At 52.2% G+C, this 22172-nt stretch overlaps 16 non-coding genes across 16 annotated transcripts; 8 read left to right on the forward strand and 8 right to left on the reverse strand.

Moving 5' to 3' along the window:
* Positions 1–14440: 14440 nt before the first annotated feature.
* TRNAN-GUU (transfer RNA asparagine (anticodon GUU)) lies at positions 14441–14514 on the reverse strand. The gene has a single exon. It is a non-coding gene; the product is annotated as a tRNA-Asn (tRNA).
* Positions 14515–14736: 222 nt separating this feature from the next.
* Positions 14737–14810, reverse strand: TRNAD-GUC (transfer RNA aspartic acid (anticodon GUC)). Its single transcript has one exon. It is a non-coding gene; the product is annotated as a tRNA-Asp (tRNA).
* Positions 14811–14885: 75 nt separating this feature from the next.
* TRNAN-GUU (transfer RNA asparagine (anticodon GUU)) lies at positions 14886–14959 on the reverse strand. Its single transcript has one exon. It is a non-coding gene; the product is annotated as a tRNA-Asn (tRNA).
* Positions 14960–15033: 74 nt separating this feature from the next.
* Positions 15034–15107, reverse strand: TRNAN-GUU (transfer RNA asparagine (anticodon GUU)). Its single transcript has one exon. It is a non-coding gene; the product is annotated as a tRNA-Asn (tRNA).
* Positions 15108–15182: 75 nt separating this feature from the next.
* On the reverse strand, positions 15183–15256 carry TRNAK-UUU (transfer RNA lysine (anticodon UUU)). Its single transcript has one exon. It is a non-coding gene; the product is annotated as a tRNA-Lys (tRNA).
* Positions 15257–15628: 372 nt separating this feature from the next.
* On the reverse strand, positions 15629–15702 carry TRNAN-GUU (transfer RNA asparagine (anticodon GUU)). Its single transcript has one exon. It is a non-coding gene; the product is annotated as a tRNA-Asn (tRNA).
* Positions 15703–18596: 2894 nt separating this feature from the next.
* TRNAD-GUC (transfer RNA aspartic acid (anticodon GUC)) lies at positions 18597–18670 on the reverse strand. The gene has a single exon. It is a non-coding gene; the product is annotated as a tRNA-Asp (tRNA).
* Positions 18671–19338: 668 nt separating this feature from the next.
* On the reverse strand, positions 19339–19412 carry TRNAD-GUC (transfer RNA aspartic acid (anticodon GUC)). Its single transcript has one exon. It is a non-coding gene; the product is annotated as a tRNA-Asp (tRNA).
* Positions 19413–19922: 510 nt separating this feature from the next.
* TRNAN-GUU (transfer RNA asparagine (anticodon GUU)) lies at positions 19923–19996 on the forward strand. The gene has a single exon. It is a non-coding gene; the product is annotated as a tRNA-Asn (tRNA).
* A 75-nt stretch (positions 19997–20071) lies between these two features.
* Positions 20072–20145, forward strand: TRNAN-GUU (transfer RNA asparagine (anticodon GUU)). The gene has a single exon. It is a non-coding gene; the product is annotated as a tRNA-Asn (tRNA).
* Positions 20146–20220: 75 nt separating this feature from the next.
* On the forward strand, positions 20221–20294 carry TRNAN-GUU (transfer RNA asparagine (anticodon GUU)). Its single transcript has one exon. It is a non-coding gene; the product is annotated as a tRNA-Asn (tRNA).
* A 517-nt stretch (positions 20295–20811) lies between these two features.
* On the forward strand, positions 20812–20885 carry TRNAN-GUU (transfer RNA asparagine (anticodon GUU)). Its single transcript has one exon. It is a non-coding gene; the product is annotated as a tRNA-Asn (tRNA).
* Positions 20886–20960: 75 nt separating this feature from the next.
* Positions 20961–21034, forward strand: TRNAN-GUU (transfer RNA asparagine (anticodon GUU)). The gene has a single exon. It is a non-coding gene; the product is annotated as a tRNA-Asn (tRNA).
* A 73-nt stretch (positions 21035–21107) lies between these two features.
* On the forward strand, positions 21108–21181 carry TRNAN-GUU (transfer RNA asparagine (anticodon GUU)). The gene has a single exon. It is a non-coding gene; the product is annotated as a tRNA-Asn (tRNA).
* A 224-nt stretch (positions 21182–21405) lies between these two features.
* On the forward strand, positions 21406–21479 carry TRNAN-GUU (transfer RNA asparagine (anticodon GUU)). Its single transcript has one exon. It is a non-coding gene; the product is annotated as a tRNA-Asn (tRNA).
* A 519-nt stretch (positions 21480–21998) lies between these two features.
* Positions 21999–22072, forward strand: TRNAN-GUU (transfer RNA asparagine (anticodon GUU)). The gene has a single exon. It is a non-coding gene; the product is annotated as a tRNA-Asn (tRNA).
* The last annotated feature ends 100 nt before the right edge of the window (positions 22073–22172 follow it).

Genomic DNA, 22172 nt, shown 5'->3' on the forward strand with positions numbered 1-22172 from the left:
GCTTTGATGGAATGTTCTGACGCTGGTGAGAGTACAGCACGACTGCCTCCGCCGCGCAATTGGCTAACAAGTTCGGCTCTTGACCGAAATGTTGGAGGTTCGAGCCCTCCCGGGGGCGTTGTCTAGCTTCTTTTTTCTTTGCACTGTTAGCTTTGATGGAATGTTCTGACGCTGGTGAGAGTACAGCACGACTGCCTCCGCGGCGCAATTGGCTAACGAGTTCGGCTGTTAACCGAAAGGTTGGAGGTTCGAGCCCTCCCAGGGACGTTGTCTTGCTTCTTTTTTCTTTGCGCTGTTAGCTTTGGAGAAATGTTCTGACGGTGGTGAGAGTACAGAACGACTGCCTCTACGGCGCAATCTGCTAGCGCGTTCGGCTGTTAACCGAAAGGTTGGAGGTTCGAGCCCTCCCAGGGGCGTTGTTTTGCTTTTTTTCTTTGAGCTGATAGCTTTGGAGGAATGTTCTGACGGTGGTGAGAGTACAGAACCACTGCCTCTACGGCGCAATCTGCTAGCGTGTTCGGCTGTTAACCGAAAGGTTGGAGGTTCGACCCCTCCCGGGGGCGTTGTCTAGCTTCTTTTTTCTTCGCACTGTTAGCTTTGATGGAATGTTCTGACGCTGGTGAGAGTACAGCACGACTGACTCCGCGGCGCAATTGGCTAACGAGTTCGGCTGTTAACCGAAAGGTTGGAGGTTCGAGCCCTCCCGGGGGCGTTGTCTAGCTTCTTTTTTCTTTGCACTGTTCGCTTTGATGGAATGTTCTGACGCTGGTGAGAGTACACCACGACTGCCTCTGCGGCGCAATTGGCTAACGAGTTCAGCTCTTGACCGAAATGTTGGAGGTTCGAGCCCTCCCGGGGGCTTTGTCTAGCTTCTTTTTTCTTTGCACTGTTAGCTTTGATGGAATGTTCTGACGCTGGTGAGAGTACAGCACGACTGCCTCCGCCGCACAATGGGCTAACGAGTTCGGCTCTTGACCGAAATGTTGGAGGTTCGAGCCCTCCCGGGGGCGTTGTCTAGCTTCTTTTTTCTTTGCACTGTTAACTTTGATGGAATGTTCTGATGCTGGTGAGAGTACAGCACGACTGCCTCCGCCGCGCAATTGGCTAACGAGTTCGGCTCTTGACCGAAATATTGGAGGTTCGAGCCCTCCCGGGGGCGTTGTCTAGCTTCTTTTTTTTGCACTGTTAGCTATGATGGAATGTTTTGACGCTGGTGAGAGTACAGCACGACTGCCTCTGCGGCGCAATTGGCTAACGAGTTCAGCTCTTGACCGAAATGTTGGAGGTTCGAGCCCTCCCGAGGGCGTTGTCTAGCTTCTTTTTTCTTCGCACTGTTAGCTTTGATGGAATGTTCTGACGCTGGTGAGAGTACAGCACAACTGCCTCCGTGGCGCAATTGGCTAACTAGTTCGGCTGTTAACCGAAATGTTGGAGGTTCGAGCCCTCCCGAGGGCGTTGTCTAGCTTCTTTTTTCTTTGCACTGTTAGCTTTGATGGACTGTTCTGACGCTGGTGAGAGTACAGCACGACTGCCTCTGCGGCGCAATTGGCTAACGAGTTCAGCTCTTGACCGAAATGTTGGAGGTTCGAGCCCTCCCGGGGGCGTTGTCTAGCTCCTTTTTTCTTTGCACTGTTAGCTTTGATGGAATGTTCTGACGCTGGTGAGAGTACACCACGACTGCCTCCGCGGCGCAATTGGCTAACGAGTTCGACTCTTGACCGAAATATTGGAGGTTCGAGCCCTCCCGGGGGCGTTGTCTAGCTTCTTTTTTCTTTGCACTGTTAGCTTTGATGGAATGTTCTGACGCTGGTGAGAGTACAGCACGACTGCCTCCGCCGCGCAATTGGCTAACAAGTTCGGCTCTTGACCGAAATGTTGGAGGTTCGAGCCCTCCCGTGGGCGTTGTCTAGCTTCTTTTTTCTTTGCACTGTTAGCTTTGATGGAATGTTCTGACGCTGGTGAGAGTACAGCACGACTGCCTCCGCGGCGCAATCTGCTAGCGCGTTCGGCTGTTAACCGAAAGGTTGGAGGTTCGAGCCCTCCCAGGGGCGTTGTTTTGCTTTTTTTCTTTGAGCTGATAGCTTTGGTTGAATGTTCTGACGGTGGTGAGAGTACAGAACCACTGCCTCTACGGCGCAATCTGCTAGCGCGTTCGGCTGTTAACCGAAAGGTTGGAGGTTCGACCCCTCCCGGGGGCGTTGTCTAGCTTCTTTTTTCTTCGCACTGTTAGCTTTGATGGAATGTTCTGACGCTGGTGAGAGTACAGCACGACTGTCTCCGCGGCGCAATTGGCTAACGAGTTCGGCTGTTAACCGAAAGGTTGGAGGTTCGAGCCCTCCCGGGGGCGTTGTCTAGCTTCTTTTTTCTTTGCACTGTTAGCTTTGATGGAATGTTCTGACGCTGGTGAGAGTACAGCACGACTGCCTCTGCGGCGCAATTGGCTAACTAGTTCGGTTGTTAACTGAAAGGTTGGAGGTTCCAGCCCTCCCGGGGGCGTTGTCTAGCTTCTTTTTTCTTTGCACTGTTAACTTTGATGGAATGTTCTGACGCTGGTGAGAGTACAGCAGGACTGCCTCCGCAGCGCATTTTCTAACGAGTTCGGCTCTTGACCGAAATGTTGGAGGTTCGAGCCCTCCCGAGGGCGTTGCCTAGCTTCTTTTTTTCTTTGCACTGTTAGCTTTGATGGAATGTTCTGACGCTGGTGAGAGTACAGCAGGACCGACTCCGCGGCGCGATTGGCTGAGGAGTTCGGCTGTTAACCGAAAGGTTGGAGGTTCGAGCCCTCCCGGGGGCGTTGTCTAGCTCCTTTTTTCTTTGGACTGTTAGCTTTGATGGAATGTTCTGACGCTGGTGAGAGTACAGCACGACTGCCTCCGCGGCGCAATTGGCTAACGAGTTCGACTCTTGATCGAAATATTGGAGGTTCGAGCCCTCCCGGGGGCGTTGTCTAGCTTCTTTTTTCTTTGCATTGTTAGCTTTGATGGAATGTTCTGACGCTGATGAGAGTACAGCACGACTGCCTCCGCCGCGCAATTGGCTAACAAGTTCGGCTCTTGACCGAAATGTTGGAGGTTCGAGCTCTCCCGGGGGCGTTGTCTAGCTTCTTTTTTCTTTGCACTGTTAGCTTTGATGGAATGTTCTGACGCTGGTGAGAGTACAGCACGACTGCCTCCGCGGCGCAATTGGCTAACGAGTTCGGCTGTTAACCGAAAGGTTGGAGGTTCGAGCCCTCCCAGGGACGTTGTCTTGCTTCTTTTTTCTTCGCGCTGTTAGCTTTGGAGAAATGTTCTGACGGTGGTGAGAGTACAGAACGACTGCCTCTACGGCGCAATCTGCTAGCGCGTTCGGCTGTTAACCGAAAGGTTGGAGGTTCGAGCCCTCCCAGGGGCGTTGTTTTGCTTTTTTTCTTTGAGCTGATAGCTTTGGAGGAATGTTCTGACGGTGGTGAGAGTACAGAACCACTGCCTCTACGGCGCAATCTGCTAGCGCGTTCGGCTGTTAACCGAAAGGTTGGAGGTTCGACCCCTCCCGGGGGCGTTGTCTAGCTTCTTTTTTCTTCGCACTGTTAGCTTTGATGGAATGTTCTGACGCTGGTGAGAGTACAGCACGACTGACTCCGCGGCGCAATTGGCTAACGAGTTCGGCTGTTAACCGAAAGGTTGGAGGTTCGAGCCCTCCCGGGGGCGTTGTCTAGCTTCTTTTTTCTTTGCACTGTTAGCTTTGATGGAATGTTCTGACGCTGGTGAGAGTACAGCACGACTGCCTCTGCGGCGCAATTGGCTAACGAGTTCAGCTCTTGACCGAAATGTTGGAGGTTCGAGCCCTCCCGGGGGCGTTGTCTAGCTTCTTTTTTCTTTGCACTGTTAGCTTTGATGGAATGTTCTGACGCTGGTGAGAGTACAGCACGACTGCCTCCGCCGCACAATGGGCTAACGAGTTCGGCTCTTGACCGAAATGTTGGAGGTTCGAGCCCTCCCGGGGGCGTTGTCTAGCTTCTTTTTTCTTTGCACTGTTAACTTTGATGGAATGTTCTGATGCTGGTGAGAGTAATGCACGACTGCCTCCGCCGCGCAATTGGCTAACGAGTTCGGCTCTTGACCGAAATATTGGAGGTTCGAGCCCTCCCGGGGGCGTTGTCTAGCTTCTTTTTTCTTTGCACTGTTAGCTTTGATGGACTGTTCTGACGCTGGTGAGAGTACAGCACGACTGCCTCTGCGGCGCAATTGGCTAACGAGTTTAGCTCTTGACTGAATTGTTGGAGGTTCAAGCCCTCCCGTGGGCGTTGTCTAGCTCCTTTTTTCTTCGCACTGTTAGCTTTGATGGAATGTTCTGACGCTGGTGAGAGTACAGCACGACTGCCTTCGCGGCGCAATTGGCTAACGAGTTCGACTCTTGACGGAAATATTGGAGGTTCGAGCCCTCCCGGGGGCGTTGTCTAGCTTCTTTTTTCTTTGCACTATTAGCTTTGATGGAATGTTCTGACGCTGGTGAGAGTACAGCACGACTGCCTCCGCCGCGCAATTGGCTAACAAGTTCGGCTCTTGACCGAAATGTTGGAGGTTCGAGCCCTCCCGGGGGCGTTGTCTAGCTTCTTTTTTCTTTGCACTGTTAGCTTTGATGGAATGTTCTGACGCTGGTGAGAGTACAGCACGACTGCCTCCGCGGCGCAATTGGCTAAAGAGTTCGGCTGTTAACCGAAAGGTTGGAGGTTCGAGCCCTCCCAGGGACGTTGTCTTGCTTCTTTTTTCTTTGCGCTGTTAGCTTTGGAGAAATGTTCTGACGGTGGTGAGAGTACAGAACGACTGCCTCTACGGCGCAATCTGCTAGCGCGTTCGGCTGTTAACCGAAAGGTTGGAGGTTCGAGCCCTCCCAGGGGCGTTGTTTTGCTTTTTTTCTTTGAGCTGATAGCTTTGGAGGAATGTTCTGACGGTGGTGAGAGTACAGAACCACTGCCTCTACGGCGCAATCTGCTAGCGTGTTCGGCTGTTAACCGAAAGGTTGGAGGTTCGACCCCTCCCGGGGGCGTTGTCTAGCTTCTTTTTTCTTCGCACTGTTAGCTTTGATGGAATGTTCTGACGCTGGTGAGAGTACAGCACGACTGACTCCGCGGCGCAATTGGCTAACGAGTTCGGCTGTTAACCGAAAGGTTGGAGGTTCGAGCCCTCCCGGGGGCGTTGTCTAGCTTCTTTTTTCTTTGCACTGTTCGCTTTGATGGAATGTTCTGACGCTGGTGAGAGTACACCACGACTGCCTCTGCGGCGCAATTGGCTAACGAGTTCAGCTCTTGACCGAAATGTTGGAGGTTCGAGCCCTCCCGGGGGCGTTGTCTAGCTTCTTTTTTCTTTGCACTGTTAGCTTTGATGGAATGTTCTGACGCTGGTGAGAGTACAGCACGACTGCCTCCGCCGCACAATGGGCTAACGAGTTCGGCTCTTGACCGAAATGTTGGAGGTTCGAGCGCTCCCGGGGGCGTTGTCTAGCTTCTTTTTTCTTTGCACTGTTAACTTTGATGGAATGTTCTGATGCTGGTGAGAGTACAGCACGACTGCCTCCGCCGCGCAATTGGCTAACGAGTTCGGCTCTTGACCGAAATATTGGAGGTTCGAGCCCTCCCGGGGGCGTTGTCTAGCTTCTTTTTTTTTGCACTGTTAGCTATGATGGAATGTTTTGACGCTGGTGAGAGTACAGCACGACTGCCTCTGCGGCGCAATTGGCTAACGAGTTCAGCTCTTGACCGAAATGTTGGAGGTTCGAGCCCTCCCGAGGGCGTTGTCTAGCTTCTTTTTTCTTCGCACTGTTAGCTTTGATGGAATGTTCTGACGCTGGTGAGAGTACAGCACGACTGCCTCCGTGGCGCAATTGGCTAACTAGTTCGGCTGTTAACCGAAATGTTGGAGGTTCGAGCCCTCCCGAGGGCGTTGTCTAGCTTCTTTTTTCTTTGCACTGTTAGCTTTGATGAACTGTTCTGACGCTGGTGAGAGTACAGCACGACTGCCTCTGCGGCGCAATTGGCTAACGAGTTCAGCTCTTGACCGAAATGTTGGAGGTTCGAGCCCTCCCGAGGGCGTTGTCTAGCTTCTTTTTTCTTTGCACTGTTAGCTTTGATGGACTGTTCTGACGCTGGTGAGAGTACAGCACGACTGCCTCTGCGGCGCAATTGGCTAACGAGTTCAGCTCTTGACCGAAATGTTGCAGGTTCGAGCCCTCCCGAGGGCGTTGTCTAGCTTCTTTTTTCTTTGCACTGTTAGCTTTGATGGACTGTTCTGACGCTGGTGAGAGTACAGCACGACTGCATTCGTGGCGCAATTGGCTAACTAGTTCGGCTGTTAACCGCAATGTTGGAGGTTCGAGCCCTCCCGAGGGCGTTGTCTAGCTTCTTTTTTCTTTGCACTGTTAGCTTTGATGGACTGTTCTGACGCTGGTGAGAGTACAGCACGACTGCCTTCGTGGCGCAATTGGCTAACTTGTTCGGCTGTTAACCAAAAGGTTGGAGGTTCCAGCCCTCCCGGGGGCGTTGTCTAGCTTCTTTTTTCTTTGCACTGTTAACTTTGATGGAATGTTCTGACGCTGGTGAGAGTACAGCACGACTGCCTCCGCAGCGCATTTGGCTAACGAGTTCGGCTCTTGACCGAAATGTTGGAGGTTAGAGCCCTCCCGAGGGCGTTGTCTAGCTTCTTTTTTCTTCGCACTGTTAGCTTTGATGGAATGTTCTGACGCTGGTGATAGTACAGCACGACTGACTCCGCGGCGCGATTGGCTGACGAGTTCGGCTGTTAACCGAAAGGTTGGAGGTTCGAGCCCTCCCGGGGGCGTTGTCTAGCTTCTTTTTTCTTTGCACAGTTAGCTTTGATGGACTGTTCTGACGCTGGTGAGAGTACAGCACGACTGCCTCTGCGGCGCAATTGGCTAACGAGTTCAGCTCTTGACCGAAATATTCGAGATTCGAGCCCTCCCGGGGGCGTTGTCTAGCTTCTTTTTTCTTTGCACTGTTAGCCTTATGGAATGTTCTGACGCTGGTGAGAGTAGAGCACGACTGCCTCCGCCGCGCAATTGGCTAACAAGTTCGGCTCTTGACCGAAATGTTGGAGGTTCGAGCCCTCCCGGGGGCGTTGTCTAGCTTCTTTTTTCTTTGCACTGTTAGCTTTGATGGAATGTTCTGACGCTGGTGAGAGTACAGCACGACTGCCTCCGCGGCGCAATTGGCTAACGAGTTCGGCTGTTAACCGAAAGGTTGGAGGTTCGAGCCCTCCCAGGGACGTTGTCTTGCTTCTTTTTTCTTTGCGCTGTTAGCTTTGGAGAAATGTTCTGACGGTGGTGAGAGTACAGAACGACTGCCTCTACGGCGCAATTGGCTAACGAGTTCAGCTCTTGACCGAAATGTTGGAGGTTCGAGCCCTCCCGAGGGCGTTGTCTAGCTTCTTTTTTCTTCGCACTGTTAGCTTTGATGGAATGTTCTGACGCTGGTGAGAGTACAGCACGACTGCCTTCGTGGCGCAATTGGCTAACTAGTTCGGCTGTTAACCGAAATGTTGGAGGTTCGAGCCCTCCCGAGGGCGTTGTCTAGCTTCTTTTTTCTTTGTACTGTTAGCTTTGATGGACTGTTCTGACGCTGGTGAGAGTACAGCACGACTGCCTCCGCGGCGCAATTGGCTAACGAATTCAGCTCTTGACCGAAATGTTGCAGGTTCGAGCCCTCCCGAGGGCGTTGTCTAGCTTCTTTTTTCTTTGCACTGTTAGCTTTGATGGACTGTTCTGACGCTGGTGAGAGTACAGCACGACTGCATTCGTGGCGCAATTGGCTAACTAGTTCGGCTGTTAACCGCAATGTTGGAGGTTCAAGCCCTCCCGAGGGCGTTGTCTAGCTTCTTTTTTCTTTGCACTGTTAGCTTTGATGGACTGTTCTGACGCTGGTGAGAGTACAGCACGACTGCCTCTGCGGCGCATTTGGCTAAAGAGTTCAGCTCTTGACCGAAATGTTGGAGGTTCGAGCCCTCCCGAGGGCGTTGTCTAGCTTCTTTTTTCTTCGCACTGTTAGCTTTGATGGAATGTTCTGACGCTGGTGAGAGTACAGCACGACTGCCTTCGTGGCGCAATTGGCTAACTTGTTCGGCTGTTAACCAAAAGGTTGGAGGTTCGAGCCCTCCCGGGGGCGTTGTCTAGCTTCTTCTTTCTTTGCACTGTTAGCTTTGATGGAATGTTCTGACGGTGGTGAGAGTACAGCACGACTGCCTTCGTGGCGCAATTGGCTAACTAGTTCGGCTGTTAACTGAAAGGTTGGAGGTTCCAGCCCTCCCGGGGGCGTTGTCTAGCTTCTTTTTTCTTTGCACTGTTAACTTTGATGGAATGTTCTGACGCTGGTGAGAGTACAGCACGACTGCCTCCGCAGCGCATTTGGCTAACGAGTTCGGCTCTTGACCGAAATGTTGGAGGTTCGAGCCCTCCCGAGGGCGTTGTCTAGCTTCTTTTTTCTTCGCACTGTTAGCTTTGATGGAATGTTCTGACGCTGGTGAGAGTACAGCACGACTGACTCCGCAGCGCGATTGGCTGACGAGTTCGGCTGTTAACCGAAAGGTTGGAGGTTCGAGCCCTCCCGGGGGCGTTGTCAAGCTCCTTTTTTCTTTGCACTGTTAGCTTTGATGGAATGTTCTGACGCTGGTGAGAGTACAGCACGACTGCCTCCGCGGCGCAATTGGCTAACGAGTTCGACTCTTGACCGAAATATTGGAGGTTCGAGCCCTCCCGGGGGCGTTGTCTAGCGTCTTTTTTCTTTGCACTGTTAGCTTTGATGGAATGTTCTGACGCTGGTGAGAGTAGAGCACGACTGCCTCCGCCGCGCAATTGGCTAACAAGTTCGGCTCTTGACCGAAATGTTGGAGGTTCGAGCCCTCCCGGGGGCGTTGTCTAGCTTCTTTTTTCTTTGCACTGTTAGCTTTGAAGGAATGTTCTGACGCTGGGGAGAGTACAGCACGACTGCATTCGTGGCGCAATTGGCTAACTAGTTCGGCTGTTAACCGCAATGTTGGAGGTTCAAGCCCTCCCGAGGGCGTTGTCTAGCTTCTTTTTTCTTTGCACTGTTAGCTTTGATGGACTGTTCTGACGCTGGTGAGAGTACAGCACGACTGCCTCTGCGGCGCATTTGGCTAAAGAGTTCAGCTCTTGACCGAAATGTTGGAGGTTCGAGCCCTCCCGAGGGCGTTGTCTAGCTTCTTTTTTCTTCGCACTGTTAGCTTTGATGGAATGTTCTGACGCTGGTGAGAGTACAGCACGACTGCCTTCGTGGCGCAATTGGCTAACTTGTTCGGCTGTTAACCAAAAGGTTGGAGGTTCGAGCCCTCCCGGGGGCGTTGTCTAGCTTCTTTTTTCTTTGCACTGTTAGCTTTGATGGAATGTTCTGACGGTGGTGAGAGTACAGCACGACTGCCTTCGTGGCGCAATTGGCTAACTAGTTCGGCTGTTAACTGAAAGGTTGGAGGTTCCAGCCCTCCCGGGGGCGTTGTCTAGCTTCTTTTTTCTTTGCACTGTTAACTTTGATGGAATGTTCTGACGCTAATGAGAGTACAGCACGACTGCCTCCACAGCGCATTTGGCTAACGAGTTCGGCTCTTGACCGAAATGTTGGAGGTTCGAGCCCTCCCGAGGGCGTTGTCTAGCTTCTTTTTTCTTCGCACTGTTAGCTTTGATGGAATGTTCTGACGCTGGTGAGAGTACAGCACGACTGACTCCGCGGCGCGATTGGCTGACGAGTTCGGCTGTTAACCGAAAGGTTGGAGGTTCGAGCCCTCCCGGGGGCGTTGTCAAGCTCCTTTTTTCTTTGCACTGTTAGCTTTGATGTAATGTTCTGACGCTGGTGAGAGTACAGCACGACTGCCTCCGCGGCGCAATTGGCTAACGAGTTCGACTCTTGACCGAAATATTGGAGGTTCGAGCCCTCCCGGGGGCGTTGTCTAGCTTCTTTTTTCTTTGCACTGTTAGCTTTGATGGAATGTTCTGACGCTGGTGAGAGTAGAGCACGACTGCCTCCGCCGCGCAATTGGCTAACAAGTTCGGCTCTTGACCGAAATGTTGGAAGTTCGAGCCCTCCCGGGGGCGTTGTCTAGCTTCTTTTTTCTTTGCACTGTTAGCTTTGAAGGAATGTTCTGACGCTGGGGAGAGTACAGCACGACTGACTCTGCGGCGCAATTGGCTAACGAGTTCGGCTGTTAACCGAAAAGTTGGAGGTTCGAGCCCTCCAAGGGGCGTTGTTTTGCTTTTTTTTCTTTGAGCTGATAGCTTTGGAGGAATGTTCTGACGGTGGTGAGAGTACAGAACCACTGCCTCTACGGCGCAATCTGCTAGCGCGTTCGGCTGTTAACCGAAAGGTTGGAGGTTCGACCCCTCCCGGGGCCGTTGTCTAGCTTCTTTTTTCTTCGCACTGTTAGCTTTGATGGAATGTTCTGACGCTGGTGAGAGTACAGCACGACTGACTCTGCGGCGCAATTGGCTAACGAGTTCGGCTGTTAACCGAAAGGTTGGAGGTTCGAGCCCTCCCGGGGGCGTTGTCTAGCTTCTTTTTTCTTTGCACTGTTAGCTTTGATGGAATGTTCTGACGCTTGTGAGAGTACAGCACGACTGCCTCTGCGGCGCAATTGTCTAACGAGTTCAGCTCTTGACCGAAATGTTGGAGGTTCGAGCCCTCCCGGGGGCGTTGTCTAGCTACCTTTTTCTTTGCACTGTTAGCTTTGATGGAATGTTCTGACGCTGGTGAGAGTACAGCACGACTGACTCCGCGGCACAATGGGCTAACGAGTTCGGCTCTTGACCGAAATGTTGGAGGTTCGAGCCCTCCCGGGGGCGTTGTCTAGCTTCTTTTTTCTTTGCACTGCTAACTTTGATGGAATGTTCTGATGCTGGAGAGAGTACAGTACGACTGCCTCCGCCGCGCAATTGGCTAACGAGTTCGGCTCTTGACCGAAATATTGGAGGTTCGAGCCCTCCCGGGGGCGTTGTCTAGCTCATGAAAAACATGGGCGAGAAGAGAACCATGGGCATCGCTGGTTTGGACCGCCTGGCTTGTCATCGGAGTTGCCATCTTTCTGGGTGTCGATGTCAAGGGACCAAATTCAGGGGGTAACCCACGCAGGCGGTGGCTGCTTCTTGCTCTGCGAGATGTAGCTGTCTCCACGATGGCCGACACAGCCGAAGTACACGTACCCAGCACTTCCACCAGTAATGTCGCGAGCAAAACAAGATCTGCAGCCAGGAGTTCACCCGAACCGGAGCAACCAAAACATTCTCCTCTTCTTCGTAGCCCCAAAACGGGTATGAGCCACAGCGGCTCGTTCATCAATGGTGGCAATATGAAGCTCTCTTAAATGAATTGAAAATGGCAGCGAATGAGGCCACCAAAGAAGTCGAGACTGATGAATCCATCCAGGCAATGGACTCTCACCTGGCCAGTTTGCTGCAGAAAAGGCATGACCTAAAAGAAGCGTGGCGTAAAAACAAGCTCAACAGACACTTACGCACAAAAATCGCGGACCTTGGCCGCGAAATCGAATCTCAGGCCAAGACAATCTGCGCCCAGAAGTGGAACAAAACATGTGACGAAGCAGATGGCTAAATGAGGAAGGGAAGCAAATGGGGGCTGCTCAAACACCTTATGGCGGACAGCGACAAACCCACCAGAGGCGGCACCCAGCTGCAAATTGAACGATTGGTGCACAAGCACGCCCAGGATAGTGGTGAATCCCAAGCTCTCCTCAAAACGCTAGGCCAAAAATATCTCCCACTGGAAAGCAAATCAGTAGCCTGGGAAAACAAAAATCCCTCATATGGAGGTCGACCGCAAGAAAAGCTAGACGAACCATTCAGCGAAGCTGAAATACGGTACGCTCTACAACAACTCAATGGCAGATCGGTGCCAGGGCCAGGTGGAATCGACAATAAACTGCTACGGAATCTAGACGATAAAGCAATCGTAATCATTACTAAGAAGATAAATGAGGCATGGGAAACGGGTACCGTGCCTAAAGAATGGCGTAGTGCCAAGGTTTCGCTCATCCCGAAACCTGGAAAACCATGGAGCATCGATAACTTAAGGCCCATATCACTCACATCTTGCGTTGGAAAAGTAGCTGAGCATGCAGTACTCAACAGACCACATTGAGAGCAATGGGCTCTTTCGACACAACATTATTGGCTTCTGCAGGGCACTGTCCACTCAGGACGCCATGTTGATGTTAAGAGAACACATAAGATACGGCCTCCTCCACACGCCCAAAGCCATATTAGCCCTGGACCTCGCGAAGGCCTTTGACACCGTAAAACATGAACACATACTGAGTGAAATATCACACATGAACCTAGGCGAGAAATTCTACAACTACATTAAAGGCTTTCTGGCCAACCGAACCGCCACCATACGCATAGGAGAGCAATGTGGCGAACCCGAACGACTCGGAAATATCGGCACCCCACAAGGGTCAGTGCTCTCGCCATTGATCTTTAATGTGGCGATGCAAAAGTTGTCGGAGAAGCTCGCTCAAATCCCATCCGTGCACCATGCCATATACGCGGATGATATTACCATATGGGTCCCATGTGCCCACTCATATGGTGACTTGGAAGGAATCCTTCAACAAGCACTGACTACAACTGAAGAATTTCTTAAGCCAACTGGACTCGCACTGTCTCACACTAAATCTACTCTAACGCTCTTTCACCCTCGACGGAATTCGGGCGAAGAGGAGCCGCAAGTAGTGCTCAAAGCTGAGAATAACCAAACGATACCGCAAGTATATACGGTCAAAAACTAGGGCTAACGTTAAGCGCCAAGGAGGGCCACAACAAAGAAGCACTCAAGCGCCTTGAAAAAAGCGCGAACAATTTTTCAAGAGGCATTGCTAGAATCGCCAACAAGAGAGCAGGCCTCCTAGAAGGCAAAATTATGAAGGCGTATCACGCCTTTCTTGTAAGTCACGTAGCATACGCGTTCCCGTTTCTGAAACTTACGAAGGCTGAAATCAAAAAGGTCGACTCCATGCTCCGCAAGGGACTGAAAACGGCACTTGGCTTGCCCAATAGCACGAGCAACGAGAAACTCGAGCAACGTGGTCTGCACAACACAGCCGAAGAAATTTTCGAGGCTCAGAGATTGGCACAGATCACACGCCTGTCGTTGACGCAGGCAGGCCATCTCATCCTACGAGACGCAGGCATTTGCCCAATTTTTCAACCAGAGAAAAGAACACAACTTGGTAATGACGTGAGGAAACACATTAGGGTTGAGCCAATCCCCCGCAACGTTCACCCTACGTTCAACAAAGGGCGAAGGAAGGACAGAGTGAGGGCGCTCATAAACAAGGAAAAAAAACACAACACGCACGCACTATTCGTAGATGCCGCCCGCTACTATGGCAGGGAGGCGTTTGCCATAGCGGTCGTTGATATAGACGGAAACCTCATAAACGCGGCAACCGTCCAAACAAGCCATGTCCACGAAGCAGAGGAAATGGCGATCGCGCTAGCCTTGCAAAGCTGCCAAGCCTACTCCACAATATACACAGACTCAAAGACGGCGGCACGAACGTTCGTGGCTGGCCTAGTAGCTAGAAGCACAGGAAAACTTACAGTCAACGCAATAAGAGAGTCCCAGAGCAAAGAAACTCTTGTTAAGGAAGAGAGAGCTCAAATCTACGTATCCTGGTTCCCAGCCCACATGGGACAGTTAACGGGACTCGACCACTGCAATCCCAACGAAGAGGTCAACCGCCTGCCGCGTGAGCTCACACGCCGCGCCGCGGACTACGACCCCTCGATGAGGGAGCGGTACGAGAATTTCTGCAGCCAGGACAAAGCAGTCACATACCACGAGATCACTTCACATTACCGGGGACAAAGACGTGCCTTCCCAGCACCGCACCCAAAACTTAACAAAGCAGAAGCTCTAACTCTCAGAAGATTGCAAACACGTACGTACATAACACCATCCACCTTACACAGAGTCGACCCCGACACACCACCCACATGCTCCCTTTGCAACCATCCCTATTGCAATTTCGAACACATGCTCTGGCTGTGCCCTACCCATAGCGCAGCACAACTGAATACACAAGAGGCTTGGCAGGAAGCCCTCAAGAGCAATCAATACAAGCTGCAACTACAGGCGGTCCAGAGGGCCCGGGACATCGCTACAAGCCTTCGGCTGCCAGCGCTATCCTGGGCGGAGCTTCCAGGTTGAATTAAGGGTCGGAATGGCCCTTTCTCAGCCTCTTCAGGATATGTTTAAATAAAGTCAATCTCTCTCTCTCTCTCGCCAACGGGAGGGCTCGAACCTCAAACCTTTCGGTTAACAGCCGAATGCGCTAGCCGATTGCGCCACGGAGGCAATCGTCCTGCTCTCTTACGACCGTCAGAACATTCCATCAAAGCTATCAGCGCAAAGAAAAAAGAAGCGAGACAACGCCCCCGGGAGGGCTCGAACCTCCAACTATTCGGTTAACAGCCGAACGCGCTAGCCAATTGCGCCATGGAGGCAGTCGTGCTGCACTCTTACCACCGTCAGAACATTTCTCCAAAGCTGTCAGCGCAAAGAAAAAAAAGCGACACCTCGCCCCCGGGAGGGCTCGAACCTCCAACCTTTCGGTTAACAGCCCAACGAGCGTGCCGATTTCGCCACGGAGGATATCGTGCTACTCTCTTACCAGCGTCAGAACTTTTATCAATGCTATCAGCGCAAAGAAAAAAATAGCGACACACCGCCACCGGGAGGGCTCTAACCTCCAACCTTTCGGTTGACAGCCGAATGCGCTAGCCGATTGCTCCACGGAGGCAATCGTGCTGCTCTCTCACCACCATCAGAACATTCCATCAAAGCTATCAGCGCAAAGAAAAAAGAAGCGAGACAACGCCCCCGGGAGGGCTCGAACCTCCAACCTTTCGGTTAACAGCCGAATGCGCTAGCCAATTGCGCCACGGAGGCAGTCGTGCTACTCTCTTACCACCGTCAGAACATTTCTCCAAAGCTGTCAGCGCAAAGAAAAAAAAGCGACACCTCGCCCCCGGGAGGGCTCGAACCTCCAACCTTTCGGTCAACAGCCCAACGAGCTAGCCGACTGCGCCACGGAGGCAATCGTGCTGCTCTCTCACCACCTTCAGAACATTCCATCAAAGCTATCAGCGCAAAGAAAAAAGAAGCAAGACAATGTCCCCGGGAGGGCTCGAACCTCCAACCTTTCGGAAAAATGCCGAACGCGCTAGCCGATTGCGCCACGGAGGCAAACGTGCTGCTCTCTCACCACCATCAGAACATTCCATCAAAGCTATCAGCGCAAAGAAAAAAGAAGCAAGACAACGTCCCCGGGAGGGCTCGAACCTCCAACCTTTCGGTAAACAGCCGAACGCGTAAGCCAAATGCGCAACAGAGGCAGTCTAGCTGTACTCTCATCACCATCAGAACATTTCTCCAAAGTTATCAGCGCAAAGAAAAAAAAGCGACACACCACCCCAGGGAAGGCTCGAACCTCAAACCTTTCGGTCAACAGCCGATCGCGTAAGCCAAATGCGCAACGGAGGCAGTCGAGCTGTACTCTCATCACCATCAGAACATTTCTCCTAAGCTATCAGCGCAAAGAAAAAAAAAGCGACACACCGCCCCCGGGAGGGCTCGAACCTCCAACCTTTCGGTTAACAGCCGAACTCGCTAGCCAATTGCAACGCGGAGGCAGTCGTGCTGTATTCTCACCACCGTCAGAACATTCCATCAAAGCTAAGGGTGCAAAGAAAAAAATGCGACACACCGCCACTGGGAGGGTTCGAACCTCCAACCTTTCGGTTAAGAGCCGAACTCGTTAGCCGATTGCGCCGCGGAGGAAGTTGTGCTGCACTCTCACGACCATCAAAACATTCCTCCAAAGCTATGAGTGCAAAGAAAAAAAATGCGACACACCGACCCCTGGAGGGCTCGAACCTCCAACCTTTCGGTTAAGAGCTGAACTCGTTAGCCAATATCGCCGCAGAGGCAGTCGTACTGTATTTTCACCACCGTCAGAACATTCCATCAAAGCTATCAGCGCAAAGAAAAAAGAAGCAAGACAACGTCCCCGGGAGGGCTCGAACCTCCAACCTTTCGGTAAACAGCCGAACGCGTAAGCCAAATGCGCAACGGAGGCAGTCGAGCTGTACTCTCATCACCATCAGAACATTTCTCCAAAGCTATCAGCGCAAAGAAAAAAAAGCGACATACCGCCCGCGGGAGGGCTCGAACCTCCAACCTTTCGGTTAACAGCCGAACTCGCTAGCCAATTGCGCCGCAGAGGCAGTCGTGCTGTATTCTCACCACCGTCAGAACATTCTATCAAAGCTATAAGCGCAAAGAAAAAAGAAGCAAGACAACGTCCCCGGGAGGGCTCGAACCTTTAACGTTTTGGTTAACAGCCGAACTCGCTAGCCGATTGCGCCGCGGAGGCAGTCGTGCTGTATTCTCACCACCGTCAGACCATTCCATCAAAGCTAAGAGTGCAAAGAAAAAAGAAGCTAGACAACGCCCCCGGGTGGGCTCGAAGCTCCAACCTTTCGGTTAACAGCCGATCGCGTAAGCCAAATGAGCAACGGAGGCAGTCCAGCTGTACTCTCATCATTATCAGAACATTTCTCCAAAGCTATCAGCGCAAAGAAAAAAAAGCGACACACCGCCCCCGGGAGGGCTCGAAGCTCCAACCTTTCGGTTAACAGCCGAACGCGTAAGCCAAATGCGCAACGGAGGCAGTCGAGCTGTACTCTCATCACCATCAGAACATTTCCCCAAAGCTATAAGCGCAAAGAAAAAAAAGCGACACACTGCCCCCGGTAGGGCTCGAACCTTTAACATTTCGGTTAACAGCCGAACTCGCTAGCCGATTGCGCCGCGGAGGCAGTCGTGCTGAATTCTCACCACCGTCAGAACATTCCATCAAAGCTATCAGCGCAAAGAAAAAAGAAGCAAGACAACGTCCCCGGGAGGGCTCGAACCTCCAACCTTTCGGTAAACAGCCGAACGCGTAAGCCAAATGCGCAACGGAGGCAGTCGAGCTGTACTCTCATCACAATCAAAACATTTCTCCAAAGCTATCAGCGCAAAGAAAAAAAGCGACACACCGCCCCCGGGAGGGCTCGAACATCCAACCTTTCGGTCAACAGCCGATCGCGTAAGCCAAATGCTCAACCGAGGCAGTCGAGCTGTACTCTCATCACCATCAGAACATTTCTCCTAAGCTATCAGCGCAAAGAAAAAAAAGCGACACACCGCCCCCGGGAGGGCTCGAACCTCCAACCTTTCGGTCAACAGCCGATCGCGTAAGCCAAATGCTCAACCGAGGCAGTCGAGCTTTACTCTCATCACCATCAGAACATTTCTCCTAAGCTATCAGCGCAAAGAAAAAGAAGCGACACACCACCCCCGGGAGGGCTCGAACCTCCAACCTTTCGGTTAACAGCCGAACTCGCTAGCCAATTGCAACGCGGAGGCAGTCGTGGTGTATTCTTACCACCGTCAAAACATTCCATCAAAGCTAAGAGTGCAAAGAAAAAAGAAGCTAGACAACGCCCCCGGGAGGGCTCGAACCTCCAACCTTTCGGTTAACAGCCGAACGCGCTAGCTAATAGCGCCAGGGAGGCAGTCCAGCTGTACTCTCATCATTATCAGAACATTTCTCCAAAGCTATCAGCGCAAAGAAAAAAAAGCGACACACCGCCACCGGGAGGGCTCTAACCTCCAACCTTTCGGTTGACAGCCGAATGCGCTAGCCAAATGCGCAACGGAGGCAATCATGGTGCTCTCTCACCACCATCAGAACATTCCATCAAAGCTATAAACGCAAAGAAAAAAGAAGCAAGACAACGTCCCCGGGAGGGCTCGAACCTCCAACCTTTCAGTTAACAGCCGATCGCGTAAGCCAAATGCGCAACGGAGGCAGTCAAGCTGTACTCTTATCACCATCAGAACATTCCATCAAAGCTATCAGTGCAAAGAAAAAAAAGCGACACACCGCCCCGGGAGGGCCCGAACCTCCAACCTTTCGGTTAACAGCCGAACTCGCTAGCCGATTGCGCCGCGGAGGCAGTCGTACTGTATTCTCACCACCGTCAGAACATTCCATCAAAGCTATCAGCGCAAAGAAAGAAATGCGACACACCGCCACTGGGAGGGCTCGAACCTCCAACCTTTCGGTTAAGAGCCGAACTCGTTAGCCGATTGCGCCGCGGAGGAAGTTGTGCTGCACTCTCACGACCGTCAAAACATTCCTCCAAAGCTATGAGCGCAAAGAAAAAAAAAGCAACACACCGCCCCCGAAAGGGCTCTAATCTCAAACCTTTCGGCTAAGAGCCGAACTCGTTAGCCGATTGCGCCACGGAGGCAGTCGTGCTGCACTCTCACGACCGTCAGAACATTCCATCAAAGCTATCAGCGAAAAGAAAAAGCAAGCGCGACAACACCCCCGGGAAGGCACGAACCTCCAACCTTTCGGTTAACAGCCGAACGCGCTAGCTAATTGCGACACGGAGGCAGTCGTGCTGCTCTCTCACCGCCTTCAGAACTTTTTTTCAATGCTATCAGCGCAAAGAAAAAAATAGCGACACACCGCCACCGGGAGGGCTCTAACCTCCAACCTTTCGGTTGACAGCCGAATGTGCTAGCCGATTGCGCCACGGAGGCAATCATGCTGCTCTCTCACCACCATCAGAACATTCCATCAAAGCTATAAGCGCAGAGAAAAAAGAAGCTAGACAACGTCCCCGGGAGGGCTCGAACCTCCAACGTTTTGGTTAACAGCCGATCGCGCAAGCCGATTGCGAAACGGAGGCAGTCGTGCTGTACTCTCATCACCGTCAGGACATTCCTCCAAAGCTATCAGCGCAAACAAAAAAATGCGACACACCGCCCCCTGGAGGGCTCAAACCTCCAACCTTTCGGTTAAGAGCCGAACTCGTTAGCCGATTGCGCCACGGAGGCAGTCGTGCTGCACTCTCACGACCGTCAGAACATTCCTCCAAAGCTATCAGAGCAAAGAAAAAAATGCGACACACCGCCACTGGGAGGGCTTGAACCTCCAACCTTTCGGTTAAGAGCCGAACTCGTTAGCCGAATACGCCGCGGAGGAAGTTGTGCTGCACTCTCACGACCGTCAAAACATTCCTCCAGAGCTATGAGCGCAAAGAAAAAAAAGAAACACACCGACCCCGAAAGGGCTTTAACCTCCAACCTTTCGGTTAAGAGCCGAACTCGTTAGCCGATTGCCCCACGGAGGCAGTCGTGCTGCACTCTCCCGACCGTCAGAACATTCCATCAAAGCTATCAGCGCAAAGAAAAAAGAAGCGCGACAACGCTCCCGGGAGGGCTCTAACCTCCAACCTTTCGGTTGACAGCCGAATGCGCTAGCCGATTGCGCCACGGAGGCAATCATGCTGCTCTCTCACCACCATCAGAACATTCCATCAAAGCTATAAGCGCAAAGAAAAAAGAAGCAAGACAGCGTCCCCGGGAAGGCTCGAACCTCCAACCTTTCAGTTAACAGCCGAACGCGTAAGCCAAATGCGCACCGGAGGCAGTCGAGCTGTACTCTCATCACCATCAGAACATTTCTCCAAAGCTATCAGCGCAAAGAAAAAAAAAGCGACACACACTCCCGGGAGGGCTCGAACATCCAACCTTTCGGTAAACAGCCGAACGCGTAAGCCAAATGCGCATCAAAGCTATCAGCCAAATGGGCTGATAGCTTTGATGGAATGTTCTGATGGTGGTGAGAGAGCAGCACGATTGCCTCCGTGGCGTAATCGCCTAGCGCAATCGGCTGTCAACCGAAAGGTTGGAGGTTAGAGCCCTCCCGGTGGCGGTGTGTCGCTATTTTTTCCTTTGCGCTGATAGCATAGAAAAAAAGTTCTGACGGTGGTAAGAGGACAGAACGATTGCCTCCGTGGCGCAGTCGGCAAGCTCGTTGGGCTGTTAACCGAAAGGTTGGAGGTTCGAGCCCTCCCGGGGGCGAGGTGTCGCTTCTTTTTTTTTTGCGCTGATAGTTTTGATGGAATGTTCTGACGGTCGTGAGAGGGCAGGACGATTGCCTCCGTGGCGCAATCGGATAGCGCGTTCGGCTGTTAACCGAAAGGTTGGAGGTTTGAGCCCTCCCGGGGGCGTTGTCTCGCTTCTTTTTTCTTTGCGCTGATAGCTTTGGTGGAATATACTGACGGTCGTGAGAGAGCTGGACGATCGCCTCCGTGGCGCAATCGAATAGCGCGTTCGGCTGTTAACCGAAACGTTGGAGGTTCGAGCCCTCCCGGGGACGTTGTCTTGCTTCTTTTTTCTTTGCGCTGAAAGCTTTGATGGAATATACTGAAGGTCGTGAGAGAGCTGGACGATTGCCTCCGTGGCGCAATCGGCTAGCGCATTCTGCTGTTAACCGAAAAGTTGGAGGTTCGAGCCCTCCCAGGGGCGGTGTGTCACTATTTTTCTTTGCGCTGATAGTTTTGGAGAAATGTTCTGATGGTGATGAGAGTACAGCTCGACTGCCTCCGGTGCGCATTTGGCTTACGCGATCGGCTGTTAACTGAAAGGTTGGAGGTTCGAGCCCTCCCGGGGACGTTGTCTTGCTTCTTTTTTTGGGCTGATAGCTTTGATGGAATGTTCTGATGGTGGTGAGAGAGCAGCACGATTGCCTCCGTGGCGTAATCGCCTAGCGCAATCGGCTGTCAACCGAAAGGTTGGAGGTTAGAGCCCTCCCGGTGGCGGTGTGTCGCTATTTTTTCCTTTGCGCTGATAGCATAGAAAAAAAGTTCTGACGGTGGTAAGAGAGCAGCACGATTGCCTCCGTGGCACAGTCGGCAAGCTCATTGGGCTGTTAACCGAAAGGTTGGAGGTTCGAGCCCTCCCGGGGGCGAGGTGTCGCTTCTTTTTTCTTTGCGCTGATATCTTTGGTGGAATATACTGACGGTCGTGAGAGAGCTGGACGATTGCCTCCGTGGCGCAATCGGATAGCGCGTTCGGCTGTTAACCGAAAGGTTGGAGGTTCGTGCCCTCCCGGGGGCGTTGTGTCGCTTCTTTTTTTTGCGCTGATAGTTTTGATGGAATGTTCTGACGGTCTTGAGAGGGCAGGACGATTGCCTCCGTGGCGCAATCGGATAGCGCGTTCGGCTGTTAACCGAAAGGTTGGAGGTTTGAGCCCTCCCGGGGGCGTTGTCTCGCTTCTTTTTTCTTTGCGCTGATAGCTTTGGTGGAATATACTGACGGTCGTGAGAGAGCTGGACGATCGCCTCCGTGGCGCAATCGAATAGCGCGTTCGGCTGTTAACCGAAACGTTGGAGGTTCGAGCTCTCCCGGGGACGTTGTCTTGCTTCTTTTTTCCTTGCGCTGAAAGCTTTGATGGAATATACTGAAGGTCGTGAGAGAGCTGGACGATTGCCTCCGTGGCGCAATCGGCTAGCGCATTCTGCTGTTAACCGAAAAGTTGGAGGTTCGAGCCCTCCCGGGGGCGAGGTGTCGCTTTTTTTTCTTTGCATTCTTAGCTTTGATGAAATGTTCTGACGCTGGTGAGACTATAGCACGACTGCCTCCGCGGCGCAATTGGCTAACGAGTTCGCCTCTTGACGGAAATGTTTGAGGTTCGAGCCCTCCCGGGGGCGTTGTCTAGCTTCTTTTTTCTTCGCACTGTTAGCTTTGATGGAATGTTCTGACGCTGGTGAGACTACAGCACGACTGACTCCGCGGCGCGATTGGCTAACGAGTTCGGCTCTTGACCGAAATGTTGGAGGTTCGAGCCCTCCCGAGGGCGTTGTCTAGCATCTTTTTTCTTCGCACTGTTAGCTTTGATGGAATGTTCTGACGCTTGTGAGAGTACAGCACGACTGCCTTTGTGGCGCAATTGGCTAACTAGTTCGGCTGTTAACTGAAAGGTTTGAGGTTCGAGCCCTCCCGGGGGCGTTGTCTAGCTTCTTTTTTTTGCACTGATAGCTTTGATGGAATGTTCTGACGGTGGTGAGAGTACAGCACGACTGCCTTCGTGGCGCAATTGGCTAACGAGTTCGGCTGTTAACCGAAAGGTTCGAGGTTCGAGCCCTCCCGGGGGCGTTGTCTAGCTTCTTTTTTCTTTGCACTGTTAACTTTGATGAAATGTTCTGATGCTGGTGATAGCACAGCACGACTGCCTCCGCAGCGCAATTGGCTAACG

This window comes from Rhipicephalus microplus, unplaced genomic scaffold (genome assembly GCF_043290135.1).
Source record: "Rhipicephalus microplus isolate Deutch F79 unplaced genomic scaffold, USDA_Rmic scaffold_45, whole genome shotgun sequence".
Taxonomy (NCBI): Eukaryota; Metazoa; Arthropoda; class Arachnida; order Ixodida; family Ixodidae; genus Rhipicephalus; species Rhipicephalus microplus.